This window comes from Canis lupus, chromosome 29 (genome assembly GCF_048164855.1).
Source record: "Canis lupus baileyi chromosome 29, mCanLup2.hap1, whole genome shotgun sequence".
Lineage (NCBI taxonomy): Eukaryota > Metazoa > Chordata > Mammalia > Carnivora > Canidae > Canis > Canis lupus.
This window is the reverse complement of record NC_132866.1, coordinates 28117909-28124591: the sequence shown is the minus strand read 5'-3', so window position 1 is coordinate 28124591 and position 6683 is coordinate 28117909.

The window sequence follows — 6683 nt, the reverse complement described above, 5'->3', positions numbered from 1 at the left end:
CCACTCAGTTTCCCTCCTTTCCCTGATAGTCCCTTTCACTATTATATTCCACAAATGAGTGAAACCATATGATAATTATCTTTCTCTGATTAACTTATTTCACTTAGCATAATTTCCTCCAGTTCCATTCATGTCAAATGGTAGATATTCATCCTTTCTGATGGCTGAGTAATATTCCATATATATATATCACACCTTCTTTATCCATTCATCTTTCAAAGGACATCATGGCTTTTTCCACAGAAGTTCCAGGGTTTTAGACATGGATGTCTTTGAAGAACACTATTCAGCCTACCACAGATGATAAATGTGAAAAATGTGTATCTATGAATTGACAAGATATGATAATATCAATAATAGCTAATTTGCTTTTGGGGCAACTGGTGGTGCAGTTGGTTGAACTTCTAACTCTTGGTCATAATCTCAGGGCCATGAGATCAAGCCCGAGTCAGGCTCTGTGTTCAGCATCCTGAGTCTACCTGAGATTCTCTCAGTCTCCCTCTGCCTGTTTGTGTTCTTTTTCTAAATAAGTAAGTAAGAAGGTAAGTAAATACAGAAATAAATAAATCTTTTAAAAAATAGCTAATTTGCTTTCTTTTTTAAAAAAAAGATTTTATTTATTTATTCATGAGAGACATAGAGAGAAAGAGAGGCAGAGACACAGGCAGAGGGAGAAGCAGGCTCCATGCAGGGAGCCTGACGTGGAACTCGATCTCGGGTCTCCAGGATCCCAACCCTGGGGTGAAGGTGGCGCTAAACCTCTGAGCCACCTGGGCTGCCCCCCAAGTACTGTTCTATGAGTTTCACATATAATTACTTATTTGTTAAGTTCGACACGAGAGACTACCTTTACAACCTGGGGGCAAGGAAGGATTTCTTAATTAAGATACAGAGGCATGAACCATTAGTGATAATAATAATAGTAATGTGTATAAATTACTGTCAGTAATAATACTAAATTATTACATTTTAATAAGACAAGACATAAAGAATATAGTATACATCATTAAAAGAGGAAAGAGGGCAGCCCCAGTGGCACAGCGGTTTAGCGCCGCCTGCAGCCCAGGGCGTGATCCTGGAGATCCTGGATCAAGTCCCACCTCAGGCTCTCTGCATGGTGCTGCTTCTCCCTCTGCCTGTGTCTCTGCCTCTCTCTCTCTGCGTCTCTATGAATAAATAAATAAAATCTTAAAAAAATAAAAATAAAAAAATAAAAGAGGAAAGACAATCTAATAAAAAAAGTAGGTGAAAGATTTCAACATATACATCATAAAGTGCCTAAAGGGGTACAAAATGCTAGTTGGAGTGTAAGTTGATGCAATTGCTTTGGAAAATAACTTAACATCATCTTGTAAAATAGAAGATGCACCAACCCTATGATCACAAATGCCACTTTAGGTATATACACTAAAGAAACTGTTGGAACGTGTGTACCAAAAAACATGTATAAGAATTCTCATAGCGCCACTGCTAAATACTAGCAAAAGGTCTGACACAATCCAAATACTATCAACAGTAAAATGGATAAATCTATGCAACTGAATACTCCGTATCACATGGAAAATAAATTCATTACAGCTACACATAACAGCATGGATAATCTCAGGAATGTAATGTTAAATGAAAAAAAGCAAATTGCAGAAGAATACATACAGTACACTTTCATTAGTATAAGTTCAGAAAACCAAACAAAACAATCTTGTTTAGGAATAAAACATGGGAACAGCAAAGGCATGCTAAAAAAAAAAAGTAGTTTTCCCTATCAATTTTTCTTTCTTAGGCTTGGTATATTTCTTCCAATCTTGGCATCCAGTGGAAATGGCGCAGTAGAGTAAAAAGGAATGGGTTAATCAGGATCCTGGGTTACTGATGCTTCCTGCCTTGCCTTTCCTTTTTTTTTTTTTTTTTAAAGATTTTATTTATTTATTCATGAGATACACAGAGAGAGGGAGAGAGAGGCAGAGACACAGGCAGAGGAAGAAGCAGGCTCCATGCAGGGAGCCTGATGTGGGTCTTGATCCCGGAACTCCAGGATTATGCCCTGGACTGAAGGCAGGCACTAAACCGCTGAGCTACCCAGGGATCCCCCTTGCCTAGCCTTTCCATTTAAAGACTGAGAATTCTAAGTAGAGGTCATTTACTGTGAAAGAGGATCACTTCCACAAGTTACGTTATTCAGCATTAAACTATCACAGGCAGGAATCAAGTAAGTTGCTGTCATCCTTTCTTGGTTGTACAAAAGCTTATGTTCAGTCTTGGGCCCTTCCATCCACTCTTACAGGGCTTCTAGATTCTCTAAGTCATCTATTTTAGGAAGCACTTTGCTATCCTATACTTATCTTTTCTACCATCAGCATTCTTCTTCTTTTGAAAAAAAAAAATATGTGGAATATTCTCGAATACCCTGAGAAGCTCAACTTGGCAGAGATACCATTTCCTCTTTGTCATTTCGCTTCTCATCCAAATTCTCAGGTAAAGAAAACTATCTCAGCTGGATAATACCAGCTTTTAATCATTTGTGGTGGGAATGGCAGAAGGCTGCTGTGTGGCACAAAATTGCTCCTGAATATCCCCCACTGGAGGTAGGATAGCCCATAAAAGCAGTCATTATAAGCTGGGTAGACACTCCAAAGTGTTCTACTAAAGCTATTATTTATAACAGTTCAGTGAATATCCTTGTATGTATGTCCTGATAAACACTGTCTGATTGCTTTCTTAAGATAAAATCATAAAGTTGGAATTATTGGATCAAATGTATTAATATGATTGAAATTTTATTTATTTTTAACTTTTTTATGATTGAAATTTTATTTTTTTGAAGATTTTATTTATTTATTCATGAGAGACAGAGAGAGATACGGAGAAAGAGAGGCAGAGACACAGGCAGAGGGAGAAGCAAGCTCCACGCGGGGAGACTGACATGAGACTTGATCCCAGGTCTCCAGGATCACACCCTGGGCTGAAGGCGGCGCTAAACCACTGGGGCTGCCCTGATTAAAGTTTTAAATTCATATTATCAAATTGCTCTCCAGAGCATTGGATTAATTCACACTCCTACCATCAGTGTGTAAAATGACCATTTGACAAAACACAATATTCTTGTCAAAGCTGGGTCTCATTTTTTTAAAAATATTTTATTTATTTGAGAGAGAGAATGGGAGGGAGAGGGAGAGAGAATCTGAAGCAGACTCTATGATGAGAACAGAGCCTGATGTGGGGTTGAATCCCACAACTGTGAGATCATGACCTGTGCTGCAACCAAAGATCGGATGCTCAATCAGCTGAACAACCCAGGTGACTTGCATCTCATTTTAGAAAAACTTTTGCCAGATTTTTAAAAATTTTATTTATTTACTAGAGAGAGAGAGCATGAGTGTGGGAATGGTAGAGGGAGAAGCAGACTTCCCACCTAGCAAGGAGCCAGACATGGAACTCTACCCCAGGACTCCAAGATCATGACCTGAGCTGAAAGCAGACACTTATCCAACTGAGCCACCCAGGCACCCCAAATTTTTGTCAGTTTGATAAATGAAGGTGGTATCTCACTATTTTAATCTGTCTTTTCTCTTATAATCAGTAAAGCTGAATTTTTTCATCTGCCTTTTGGATATTTTTATTTCTGAACTTTGAAGAGCTTACCCACATAAGTTAGCTGTTTTTAAATAGGGCTGTTTTTTTCATCCTAATAGTTTGTAAGAGCAACATAGATGTTGAAAATATTTCTATTTCTGGGCAGCCCGGGTGGCTCAGCGGTTTAGTGCCGCCTTCAACCCAGGGCATGATCCTGGATATCCCGGATCAAGTCCCATATCGGGCTTCCTGCGTGGAGCCTGCTTCTCCCTCTGCCTGTGTCTCTGCCTCTCTCTCTCTCTCTCATAAATAAATAAATAAATAAATAAATAAATAAATAAATAATCCTTTAAAAAATAAATAAAGAGGGAGAGAGAGAGAGCACCCATACACACGGATGGGTGGGGGTGTGGGTAGAAGCAGAGGGAGAGGGAGAGAGAGAATCTTAAGCAGGCTCCATACTTGAGTGCAGAGCCCAACTCAGGGCTCAATCTCACAACGCTGAGATCATGACCTGAGCCAAAATCAAGAATTGGACACTTAACCAACTGAACTACCCAGGTGCCCCTGCCCTCAACATTAAGAATAGATTTTTAAAAAATACTCTAGAGAACAACAGATTAAAATATTAACAAATAAATATTGAAACTTAATAAGCATGAAGCGCTAAGCAGATATTCAATCATAGTGGCCTTTGTTATATTAAAGAGCTAATTCCATCTTCTTCTATTCACTTAACATGGTTCAGTATTTGTCTCTTCTCACTTGGTTTTCTGCAACTGGCCCTAAATTGTCTCTGCCTCTAGTCTCATCCATGCCATCTTCCATCATTGTTAAAAAATAGTCCCTTTGGTACACAAATTTTATGTCACACATCTGCTATCACCCTTTGGTGGTTTCTGGTTGCCTTCAGGATAAAATCCAAACTCCTCAGCACAAAGTCCTTCCCCACCTGCACCTAATTTTCTGGCCTTCCTTCTATTTCCATGTTACACACACTGCAGCCAGAGAGAATTACTTATAGTTCTCCACATGTACCCTGTTGCTTCACAAATTTGTTATTCCTTCTGTGTAGGACCTCCTTTCCTCCTTGTGACTATTGATGAACTATTATTTATTTTTTGGACTCAACCAAGTCTTTACATATGCTCAGAAACCTGTCTGCTCGCCCCTGTTTCTTTAGGTACACGGCCATTATGCTTCCATAGCACCTCTTGCATTTCTTTCCCTTAGCACTTCTGAGTGTTTACTGGTCTGTTTCTTCCAGACTATAAATGTGGTGACAGATATTATAATTCAGGGTTTTACAGAGGGCTTGACACATCATAGACCATTAAGTTTTTGCCAATTAGACAAATGAACATTTCTATGTTTTCTCAGGAAAAAGTACAACAAAGCAAATGTGCCATTATCAAAGTTTTAAATAGGGATTTAAAGATACAGAATAGTGTTAGGACATTAATAATCATTTAAAAGAGTTTACCACTCAGGTGCCTGGGTGGCTCAGTTGGTTAAGCATCCAACTCTTGATTTTAGCTCAGGTCACGACCTCCAGGTTGTGGGATCAAGTCCTGTGTTGGGCTCTGTGCTCGCGAGGAGTCCGCTTGAGATTCTCTCTCTCTCCCTCTCCCTCTTCCTCTGCCCCTCCCCTGGCTTGCTGTCTCTTTCTCAAATATAAAAATAAATTAAAAAAAATTTTTTTAAAGAGCTTACCACTTAGAGTACTTAGTATATTGTTTTTCTGCCCTGTGCCTTTATCTCCACATTTTTAGGTCTAAAAGGATATTAGCAAGCAAACATCTTATCTCTGGATAAACAAGGGTAGAAGAAGATTCAGAAATTTGATTGTAAAATGCTTCAATATATCAGTTGTTAGTATAAAATTCCAGGAAACCTAAAAAAATCTTTTCAAATGTCTACAATGTTAAAAGTTATTAAACAATGCAATAGAGTTCATTTTTAGAGGAATTATGCAAGTGCAGTTTATTTTACATAGAACCCTCTCTTTGAGGACATCGAGAAGAAATTCCAATCATAGGATCTGTAGAGATGAGAGATTGAGAAAATTACAAACTTCAAAGTTGCTAACAGGCTAGATCTTAAATGTTTTCCCCATGAAGAAGAAATGATAATTATGTGAAATGATAGAGGTGTTAGCTAACACTACAATGGTAATCATATTGTAATGAATCAGACCAACACATTGCACACCTAAAGTTACACAAGGTTATATGTCAATTATGTCTCAATTTTAAAAAAAGAAGGTTATAAAAACCCATAACACACAAACCAATCAACCAGAAACAGACTCAGGAATACAGAGAACTAGCTGGTGGTTGCCAGAGGGGATAGGGAGGGGGAGGGGTTGTATGGGTCAAATAGGTAAAGGGGATTAAGAGGTATGAAAATATATGCACATATATAATCCATCACACCTAAGACATTGAGATAACTCTATTCTCCAGGAGCATGGTGAGCAAAGCACAACATTTAAATAAAATAAAATAAGATATAACTATGTAAAAAAAAAAAAAAAAGAGCAACAACACCCAAGTCCAAATTGGAATAAATTTAAAAGTTGTCAATTCTTTTGCTAAGCTGAAAACAACCCAAATGTTCTGCAAAATAAGAGCGCCAACAATTTATGTACAACAATTTATTCAGTCTTGCTCCTTAAAAAAAGAAAAGAGAGATCTTTAGGCCCTACTATAGAAAGCTGCATTAAATATTATTAAATGAAAAATAAAATAAAAAATAAAATAAAAAATAAATTTAAAAAATATATAAATATTATTAAATGAGAAAAGCAACTTGCAAATATAATTTATATAATCCCATTTGGGTAAACATTTTTATATACATATTTATATTCATTTATGTATATTTTAAAACCTATAAGATCATCTAAAACTTAACAGTTGTTATACTAGAGTATAGAATAGGAGGTGGATCATCAAAGAGGATTTACACTCTCTATATTTTTATCACATTTAAATTTTTACAGTGAGAATGCATTAATTTTGTACAACAGGTGTGGGAAGTTTTTCACATAATTAGGAATTAGTTCCCTAATAAGGTAAATGGAAAGAACCTTGTCCCTATTATCAGGGAAG